Source organism: Pelobates fuscus, chromosome 6 (genome assembly GCF_036172605.1).
Source record: "Pelobates fuscus isolate aPelFus1 chromosome 6, aPelFus1.pri, whole genome shotgun sequence".
Lineage (NCBI taxonomy): Eukaryota > Metazoa > Chordata > Amphibia > Anura > Pelobatidae > Pelobates > Pelobates fuscus.
Genome location: NC_086322.1, coordinates 281744476 through 281756540, shown reverse-complemented (window position 1 = coordinate 281756540; position 12065 = coordinate 281744476).

Sequence of the window (12065 nt, the reverse complement as noted above, 5' to 3'; positions counted from 1 at the left end):
GGTTATGGTGCTTAGAGTGTGCATCTTTAAAGGGAAAGTGTGACTTCCCTGAAATTTACATTATTGAATAAAACATTGAAAACCACCTGCTATAAATCACCAGTGTTGTAAAAGCTGGTCCTTGATTTAATAATTTTGGAATAAGCTTTTTAAATGATATTATATTTCCCTCTCTGCATCGCCGGGTGCATTAGTTTGGAAGACCCTGACACTCAGATCGGGACACCGGGCGCTGCTGAATGCATGAGAACGTTGTGCTGGTTCGTATCAGAGCATGGGGCTGGTGGGGCGATCACCTTTGGTTGACTGGACTCATTTTTCCCATTGGCTATGGCTTGCCCCTTCGCAGGCACCGGCTGAGTAAGCCGCAGACCCTTTATGCAGCAATGCTTATTATATTTGATTTTTTTCTTTGTCAATTCCTTTAGTTCTGAAGGCCTATTATTTTACCAATATGATCATGTAGTATACCTGCTGTAGTGCACTCTTACTATTCGGTGGTTATTCTCTATTGAAATTATTGCGATCCAGCTCCCGGTAATTACTTTACATAAAGGGACACTATAGTCACAAAAACAGCTTTAGCTCATTAATATTTAGGAGTTAAATAACTTTGTTTCTGTTTATGCAGCCCTAGCCACGCCTTCCCTGACTGTGACTGACACAGCCTGCATGAAAAAAAATGGTTTAATTTTCAATCAGCTGTAACTTACTTTAAACATTTTAATCTTCTGCTCTGTAAATTTAACTTAATCACACACAGGAGGCTACTGCAGGGTCTAGCAAGCTATTAACAGAGAAGGAGATGAGAAATTCTAAATTAGACAGAATTTGCAATAAAGTAACTCTTTACAGGAAGTGTTTATGGAGGCTGTGTCAAGTCACATGCAGGGAGGTGTGCATAGGGCTGAGTAAGTGATTTAACTCCTAAATGACAGAGAATCAAACAGTGAGACTACAGTGGCATGAGCTATACACCACAACTGCTTCATGAAGCTAAAGTTTTCTGGTGACTATAGTGTCCCTTTTATTTTGCCTATGGTGTATTGAGCTGAAACCTGCACTTGCCTAGCACCTTAGCATATATATCTCTACTCCCTCTCATAATGCAAGTTGTTAATAGCATTTATGGTTCGTTTTCACTTTTGAGTTACCTTACTTGACAGTTTACATAATACAAGTGAGGCATTATTCATCTGTGTCAGTGGCTGATCCAGGGGGGGGCAACGTGGCAATCATATTCCGGCTACGGCATCACTGCGGTGCGCGCGAGGGAGCTGAACAGGAGGATTAGTGCTCCCTCGCTGCCTGCCCAGAAAGTGCAGCTGCTGCCAGCCTGGGGGGCCCTGAGGTGGCCACCCGGCCAGCTCCTGGGCCCATAGGACAAGAGACTGACAAGGCATTTGCCAGGGTGATTGTGTGGCAGCATTTTTTTGCTGCCCCCCAGAAAGTGCCACTCAAGGCAAATGCCTTGTTTGCCTCGCGGTAAACACATCCCTTACTTTATCCCTCACACACATATTGCACCCCTCACACACACTGTATCCCTCACACACACATTGCACCCCTCACACACGCTGTATCCCTCACACACACTGTATCTCTCACACACACATTACACCCCTCACACACACACTGCACCCCTCACACACACACTGCACCCCTCACACACACTGCACCCCTCACACACACTGTATCCCTCACACACACATTGCACCCCTCACACACACTGTATCCCTCACACACACTGTAACTCTCACACGCACTGTAACTCTCGCACACACTGTATCTCTCGCACACACTGTATCTCTCGCACACACTGTATCTCTCGCACACACATTGCACCCCTCACACACACACTGCACCCCTCACACACACACTGCACCCCTCACACACACTGCACCCCTCACACACACTGTATCCCTCACACACACATTGCACCCCTCACACACACTGTATCCCTCACACACACTGTAACTCTCACACACACTGTAACTCTCGCACACACTGTAACTCTCGCACACACTGTATCTCTCGCACACACTGTATCTCTCGCACACACATTGCACCCCTCACACACACACTGTATCCCTCACACACACATTGCACCCCTCACACAAACTGTATCCCTCACACTCACTGTATCTCTCACACACACATTGCACCCCTCACACACTGCACCACTCACACACAGAAACACACACACACACACACAGACACTACTGCCCCTATCCCGACAGACTCCAGGTAAGTTGTCAAACTGTTCTAAAATGGTTTGACTACTTATTCTGGGAGGGCACCACAGCACTCCATGCACCATAACAACTACACAGAGCTTTAAATAATCTACCAGAGCCCTCCCAAGATTAGGTTCTGGATCCGCCACTGATCTATGCTAAAATAAAATAAAAACCTTCTTATTCGAATGTATTTTCCTTTATGCCTCAATACAAATTAAATCACATAAATAAATAAATATCCAGTTCCAAACATGTCATACCCTGATTAGTTGTACCATTTTCCGTACAAATAATCTGTATTAGTATGGTGGATGAAACAACAAAATTATTTATATTTTCATTACATCATAGAAACATTGAAACGTGACTGGAAGGCTGAACTTGATGGACACAAGTCTCTTTTCAGCTAATGTAACTACGTGACGGCAGATAAGAACCATTCGACCCATATAGTCTGCTAGTCTGCTAAATACTTTCATTAGTCCCTGGCCTTATCTTATAGTTAGGATAGCCAGGGCCGTCTTTAAGGAGGGGCAAACGGGGCAGCTGCCCTGGGCCCAGTTACTCATGGGGGGCCCAAAGCAGCTGCCCCGTGGGCCCCGCTGCCTGCAATAAAATTTGTTGTTTTTTTAAATATATCCCTACCTAATGGGCCCGCGGTGCTAGTATTGCGGCTGCACCGGGGCCCGCACACTAAGGGGGCCCACCGGGTGGCCCATACCCTTAGGGCCACCCAGTGAGCATGTTCCAGCAGGGGTCCGGTTGGCGCTGTGGCCCTTTAACAGCGCGACCGGGCCCTTGCTTAACGGCTGCATGGGAGGAAGTGACGTCCGCAAATCACTTCCTCCCACCTCACAGACATCGGGCCGCGTAGGAGGCTGCTGAGCCAGCATCCAGTGAGGAGGAGGAGCAGACCCCCAACTCCCAACTACCCCAGCCAGCACACTGGACCCCAGGGAAGGAAGCCTCTTTCAAAGGTAGGAAACTGAAGATTGTCTGTCTGTGTGTGTCTGTGTGTCAGTATGTCTGTGTGTGTGTGTGTGTGTCAGTTTGTCTGTGTGTGTGTGTCAGTATGTATGTCTGTGTGTGTCAGTATGTCTGTCTGTGTGTGTCAGTATGTCTGTCTGTGTATCAGTATTTATGTGTGTCTTTCAGTATGTCTGTCTGTGTGTCAGTATGTATGTATGTGTGTGTGTCAGTATGTATGTCTGTGTGTCAGTATGTCTGTGTGTGTTGAATGCAACACCGCTACCCCACACTGCCACTGTCACAACTCACCGCCACTGTCACCCCACAATGTCACTGTCACCCCACACCGCCACTGTCACCCCACACTGCCACAGTTTCACATAAAGTAAAATATAAGGGGAGTTGGAGGCTTTCCATGTTAATGCATTCTTTGCTGTGTTATAAATGGTTTGTTTTTCTGACAATCAGATGAGAAACACGGAATTACCAAGCCAGGAAACGGGGTAAACTGAGAATAAATTGCAAAGTTTAGGCTGAAATACCCAGACCGCGTAAAAATTCTATATCTCAGTTACATAATTGAGTGTGTCAGTATGTATGTCTTTGTGTGTGTCAGTATGTATGTGTGTGTGTCAGTATGTATGTATGTCTGTGTGTGTGTCAGTATGTATGTGTCAGTCAGTATATGTCTGTGTGTGTGTCAGTATGTATGTGAGTGTGTCAGTATGTATGTGTCAGTCAGTATATGTCTGTGTGTCAGTTTGTATGTCTCTGTGTGTGTCAGTATGTATGTCTGTGTGTATGTCAGAATGTCTGTGTGTGTCAGTTTGTGTGTCTGTATGTATGTCGGTGTGCCAGTCAGTATGTCTGTGTATGTGTCAGTATGTATGTCTGTCACAGTGTCAGTATGTCTGTCACAGTGTCAGTATGTCTGTCACAGTGTCAGTATGTCTGTCACAGTGTCTGTGTGTGTGTGTGGCAGTGTGTATCTGTATGTTGTCAGTATGTATGTATCTGTGTGTGTGCCAGTGTGTATACCTGTGCATGTATCTGTATGTAGCCAATGTGTGTATCTGCAGGTGTGTCAGTGTTTGTATCTGCATTTGTCATGTTATGTATCTGTGTGTCTGTATGTTGTCATTGTGTGTGTCTGTGTATCTGTATGTTGTCAGTGTATCTGCGTATGTGTCAGTGTGTGCATCTGTGTGCATGTGTGCCAGGTTGTGTGTCTGTATGTGTGTGTGTCAGTGTGTGTAAATGTGTCTGTATAGCTGCATCTGTATGATTGCGTATATCTGTGTATCTGCAAGTGTTTCTGTGTGTGTATGTGTATCACAGTGTGTGTGTGTGTTTGTGACAGTGCATGTGTATTTGTGCATACATCTCCGCATTCAACACTACACGCAAATACACACCTGCATTCAAATTTCAACACTACATATAAACACACCTCTTTTTTTAAACAACAAAATTATATATAAACACACCAGTGTATTCATAAACCAACACTACACATAAATGCATACTTGCATTTAAATGCCATCTCCACATACAAACACACCCCTACATTCACACAAACATACTCCATACAAAAACATGCTTACACTCAAACACACAAATACTGCTCAGTGCTAAATACAACCCTGCATGCATGGGAAAATGGTAGCGCCCCAGCTGTCAAAGCATTGTTGGAGTTGCATGACAGATGGGGATCTACCTTTTGCCCCCTCTTACCCAAAATAATTCATGCACCAGAGCCCTCTCTACTTTACGTCCGCCTCTGCGTTGGGGTGGGGGGCATGATTGCATGCCAGGGAGGGGACGACAGGGTTCAGGGGGCCCAAGCAAATGTTTGCCCAGGGTCCAATCCATATTAAAGACGGCCCTGAGGATAGCCTTATGCCTATCCCACGCATGCTTAAACTCCCTCACTGTGTTAACCTCTGCCACTTCAGCTGGTTAACCTCTACCTACTTCATGTATTTAGTATTGGTCTTGTTGTCATATATTAAATCACTCCATCCGCTATCACTTTCATTTCACTTTAATAATAGTTTTAGGACCCATTCAAACACGCCATAATTCCACATTTTCTATGTTATCTTCTAATTTGCAGGATTTTACTTTTATGAAAGCCTCAATGTTTAAAATTGAAGATTACTATTGACGCTGATCTCCATGGCAACATATTTTCCCTTCTGTGCAATAGGTCTACTTAGCATTTTTTGTGCTTCCCTCATTCGCAAAAGCAAAAAAACATGAATAAAGCTGCTACCTAAACTGACATTGCTTGGGGCGGGAATTTATGGAAAAAACTCAGTTCTCCATTTGAGGATAGTGGGAGCACCAGGATTGGGTGGAACCTTTCAGCCACTTCCTAATAAAGGGAGAGCTCACTGTATAAACCGCAAGTTTTGAAAACAAACACGAAGTGCAACGATAAGTATATATTTTTTTTTTTCAAAATATATATTTTCATATAATTATCTTTACAATATGTAATAAATGGGGGACAACAGCCTGGTGTGTCCCTTTCAGTAATTTTTTAAAAATATATCTATAAATTCAGGAAGTATAAAGATTGTGACATATTAATAATAACAGTCAGCTTGTACACAGTGTATAGTAGCAATTTAATCCTTTTACATACCTTTCTTTATTCTCGTTTGAGAAATGCAGTATACATTGAGTATGCCTCCCCGGGAATTCTTGGGGGCTATCCAATTTCATTTTTGCTCCTGACTGCAGTCTGAACACCAGGAATGATTTACAGGACTCAGTATAAATATCCCAAACTCCAATTTATTGTAAAAATAAAATATATAAAATGCAGCTGTGCTACATGTTTCATCCAATGGTTGGACTTCCTCAGGGACCAAAAGTGCAATTAAAAACATCAACAATTCCTAATAGGAGAAAGCAGCATATCTGCCCCCTTCCTAAGTCCATGTTTATGTAGGGCTAGTCGTAGGTGGACTAACAGACATGTAATTGCAACAAGTCGAGTTGGACGCACAGGAACCGAAGGTGTTGAGGGCCCCTGCTCGAACGAGCTTACATTCTACGGGATACACCACTCTCTGCACAAACACACTGACGCCGACAATACAGACTGACAAGACAATTCTATACACACGAACACACTGATAACAGCAGTCCTGCACATACATTATTGATAAGATTGCAATGGAAACACTTACTCTCTAACACAAAGGCACACACAGCTATATAGAGTCAAACGGCTTATTCGCTAAACACATTTGCAGTGAAATGCAAACTTAGGCCAAAATAGCTGATTTGGACAAAACCTTCAACTTACCTACAGGCATTGCGAAGGTAGAGAGAATATGCACACACCTACATACAGTCATAACAATTTGGTTTCCAAGTCAGAGTTTAATGAATAAACCCTTATGTATGATTCTACACACACACACACACACAAACACGCATGAAAATACAGTTCTTCATGCATATTGCATATGCTTTGATGCATTTTTTGCACACAAATGTACTCTGATGGATACAGTTCTAATAACACATATTTCAGTGTAGACAAATAATACAGTTACATGTGGTCACTTACAGAAACACTGATACACTGGTGAACATATACAAGCAGTCATAAAGACAGAATATTAGACATCCACAAACAATGAGACACTCAGGAATATTGATACAAATAATCCTGCACATACACATTGACACAAAACAAGACAATACTCACAGACACTCAGTGGCAGAAAATATACACATTCACACATTGATACATTTTAAAGAATGTCAGTGGTCCACACAGAAAGCTGTGTACAAACAATCACCGACCAGATCCATACAGAAACAAACACACACAATCCTGCACTGAAACCCGATCCTTACAAAAACAATTCCACATAAACACAAACACACAGACTCCCTTGGGGACCATTCTGCACACACAAATCCACTGATAATTGTATAAACAATTCTGCAAACTCAAATACACTAATATATATATATATATATATATATATATATATATATATATATATATATATATATATAACAAACAAGATCGTTCTACACACGCAGATACACTAATATATATATATATATATATATATATATATATATATATATATAAAATACACATAGAAGAGATAATTCTGCACAAGCAGATACACTACTACATTGATACAAATACAATGATACTTATATAGAAAATCACACACACACACACACACTGATAGATATACAATTTTAAAAACTGACACACATATAGACTTATTTATACACTTCCTAAGCTTAATATGCATATTGCACACACTCATTTACATGCCATATACAGCCTATTTTCCATTTGTAGTACACAAAGAAAAAACTGTACGTGCATAAACACACATGTTCATGCAATTTTGCATGTACATCTATACACTTTTTGACACACACAGGCGTATAATGAATTAAATGCAAAGTTCTGCTCACAGATACAAGTATACACATAATTACACACATATCCGCAAACACACTAACACAAATACAGAGAATACACAATGGCACATACAGACAGTTCTACAGATCCAATGGTTCACATGTATAGATAGACAGCTAGCTCTACACATCATTGCATTGATACACATATACACCATTTCTGCAAACACAGACACACTCTTACATATCATGTGGACAGTTTTGCACACACAGTGATATACATATAGGCAAACACAATGAGATATGCTTGTACTATACATACAGTATGCATAAATACACTCTATATATACAACTATATATATATATATATATATATATATACACACACACACACAACATGTTGCACACACATATGTCACACATATAAGAATTCTATAAAAATTCTACAAATATATAGAGTAACAATTCTACACACAGGATTTTTTCACCAAACACAACATTTTAGTTGACTGTAAATCGAATTGCAAACTTTTTGATAAAAAACGTATTGATTTAAAAATATTCTACAACCACCTATAGTCGCAGCTCATCTATTTTAACATTTATATTTTTTCCATTTTTCACTACGAAACTATTTTACGTCAGTAAAGAGTGATCGTGGTGAACTGCAAACCAAATTACAAAACTCAGACAAAAACAGAATAGCTGTGACTGTGGTTGAGTTGGGGAATTCTAAAATGTAACTACTTCAAGCTTTTCATTCCAATGCTTTGTTTAGTGGATAAACCCTATATATACTACAAACACTAACATTGACACTACAACGATACTTACCTTTAATTAACCAAATGTAAAATGCTCTGACGTTTGAGGGGGGACTTTGCAAAAAAACAAATATTTTGTGCCCCTGCCATTTTCTTTTTATATAAATATATTCTGTCACATTGCCAGACTATAAACAGCATTCACAGACTATGACGCATGTTAACAAATTTATACGCTCTGAAGATATACAAACACAGAAAGTAACAATACTCTTCTACTGAAACACTAAATTTTATATGTAAAAAGTGCCCAGCCAGCCAAAAATGGGGGAGATATACAGGGGCAGTGGGACCAAGACTGCTAAAACAGAAGGGGGTGCCAAAGATTTTCCTATGCCCCTATCCTAAACTCACCATAAGCTTAAATATATCTTTATTTTGTTTATTCTGTTCCTTGAAAAGAGTAAGAGGGTTATTAAAGTGAGAATTTAAAGTGAATTTCAAATTAAGGCAAAAATAGCCGAACGGGAAAAAAAAAATCTAATTCAGCTGTACTTCCAATTCAACTACTACTTTGGCCTGAAATATGAAATTCACTTTGAATTCTCGCTATAGCGAATAACCCAGTTAGAAGTTTGGATCAACAGAAATGGTGGTAAAATGTACATCAGAAAAGATTTAAATGATGCAAAGGGGCCGGCATCTACTCTGGAGGAAAATAATCTGCTCGTTGTTTACATAATTCCTTATGATACAAAAAAAAATATTGGACTACAAATCTCATAAGGCTCAGCCAGGCGAAAAAAGTGCATCGAGGTACTTAGACAGCTACATTCTGGCTACAAAAAGAGATGTAGGAAAATAAAATTAAAATTCCAAACAAAATGCTAAATAATCTGATCAACACCCCAAAGTAACTTACCTCAAAATTAAACCAATTTTTTTTTGCTGTGGAGGGTAGGTACTGCAATAATTTGTATATCCGTGCATGCAGAAAGCCCTATGAAGGATAAATGAGGATGCAGCCATAATTTGGCACTGCAAAGCATTGTGGGAAGATGGATAAAAAGGCCTCAGAAGGAGGCACTGACAACCAGAGACAGGGGCGTGTTTAATTAAATCACAAAATGATCAATCCAAATGAAAAGATCACTGCTACTGGGGGTTGCCAGCTACGCAGACTAAACATAAACTCAATATTCAAAATAAAGCATCATTTAAAAAAAATAAAAAAAAAATAAAAGTTCACCAAAATGTATATAGAAGACTCCAGCATGTGGGATCCACAGGACAGGATGGTGATATAAGTCCTGCCAACTGTTAATATGTGGCAACTGTTAATATGTTGGTATTTCAAATGTGCATGTATTTGCACTAGGTCTGGTAGGAAACTCCAAATAATACGATCTGAGGCAAATCCTTTGTCACCGTCTTTTTCCATCCAATAGCACTGTGTAACTTTCTACATCCACTCCATCCTGTGGACCCTAAAGCAACCTTTCTCCATCTAAATGTTCTGTGGGTATTTTCATCGATCCAATGGGCCCTCTTGGTACCATTTGACATTCAAATGGTCCTGTGGGTACCTTTCTCCAACCAATGGACCCTGTAGGTACCATTCAACATTCAAATGGTCCTGTGGGTACCTTTCTCCATCCAAAGGGCCCTTTGGGTACCATCCTCCATCCAATGGACTCTGTAGGTACCTTTTGACATTCAAATGGTCCTGTGGGTACCTTTCTCCATCCAATGGACCCTGTTGGTACCATTTGACATTCAAATGGTCCTGTGGGTACCTTTCTCCATCCAATGGACCCTGTAGGTGCCATTGAACATTCAAATGGCCTTGTAGGTACCCTTTTCCATCAAATGGGCCCTGTGGGTACCTTGCTGTAGCCAATGGGCCTTTCTCGATCTAGTGGACCATTTGGGTATATTTCTCCATCCAACTGGACCTGGCCCTTTCTCAATCCATTTGTGAAGAACAAACTTTATCCACTCCATTCAGTGTAGTCTTAACTCTATATACTGGGCTTCTATTTCGATCTACTAGGCCCTGTGTCAGTCATTTTCCATATTGTAGGCACTGATACCTTTCTCAATGCATTTTTTTTTTCATAGAGTTCCTTTCTTCTGTGTGATACCTCTCATGATGAGGTGATTGGCTTCCTTTCTCCTGTAGTAACTTGGGTAACTTTTCTCCATCATGTGGACTTTTCGTGTGACTTTTATTTCATAGGTGAACTAGTTTCATGAAATCCATGATCCCTGTGTGTTTTGGAACTGGGTTCATCTATGCAATATGTAGGTCCTGCTGGTGCATCTTTCCATCCAATAGGCCTTGTGGGATCTCTTCTCCATTTGTTAGGTCCCTTTCATTCTCCACCACCACAACCTATCTCCACGTGATGTATTATGTTCTATAGGTGCCATGTTCAGGTTGCCTTTTACAGATTCCTTCTCCCAATGCGTCCTTCGATTATGTGCATGGTTTTCTCGTAGCAGTGGCTCTCGCTCTGTACAGAGTGTGTATTTTCGCTGGCTCCCTTGCTGGCACTGGCTTTTCTCAGATGTTCACAATCTAAGTCTATTTCACCTTCTGATGTCGTCAAAAGGGGAGGAGGGACAAGCACAATGCTCCCTTTATACCATGTGCTATGTACCAAAGAAAAACACACAGAGAGGAAGGGGGAGGGAGACACAAGAATGAGGGAATGTGTGTGTGAGGGAGAGAAATGTATGCTATATATGTATACCTAGATATATTTAAACAGATTACAATGTCGAACTGTGTAGATATCACAGAGATATCTATATCTATCTATCTATCTATCTATCGATCTATCTATCCATCTAATCAATCAACTTTTTTGTTTACATAGTAGCTGAAACTCTCTTTGTTGTATTTAAACAATCAGTCCCTTGTAACCCTTCTATGAAATAAAATAATTTTAATCTGAAGATCATGATTTTAGCGAAAGCTGTTATCAGAATAATGTAGTCACATTGTGTACAATGTTTCAATATGGGTGTGAATGCGAGATGGACTTTGTTGGGGTACAAATGAAGCAGAGCAATACAAATACCCCAGAGTTTGAGCAGAGTTAGACTGAGACCGGAAATATAGTGGTCAAAGGAATGTACCCCTAGCATGGGTCAAACTATAAAAAATATGGACTTGAGGTGGAAGTGTCATGTCTTTTGTTATACCTTTAAACCTGCCACCTCTTTCGTATTTATAGAATTGTACATTCTCATAAAATAATCATATGAGAGTGTACCCCCAATTTAAAATAAGTACATATGTGGTTATTAAAACGTATTAAAAATGCAAAAATATAAACAAAAAGTGCCAAAGTACTATAAAAGTTAATGAAAGATTAAGTAATATTACTTTTCAGTTTGTCACCTGTGGCTTAAGAGACAAGATTATAGTCACATTCTGCCCATGTACCAGTCTTTTTAAATATTAATTTACCATAGGTTTACCAAATTATGTTTACCTCCATTTTTTTTTCAACTTGAGCTTTGTAGTAATTATTATATACCATATAAGTAATTAAATTACATGTTAGGTTCCCAGACATTTTACTGTTACATGTTTAATAAAAGGGATTTTTAAGGCAAAGACAACTTTATCTCCTATTTTTATGAGACTCAGGGCAGGACAAACCCAGTCCAC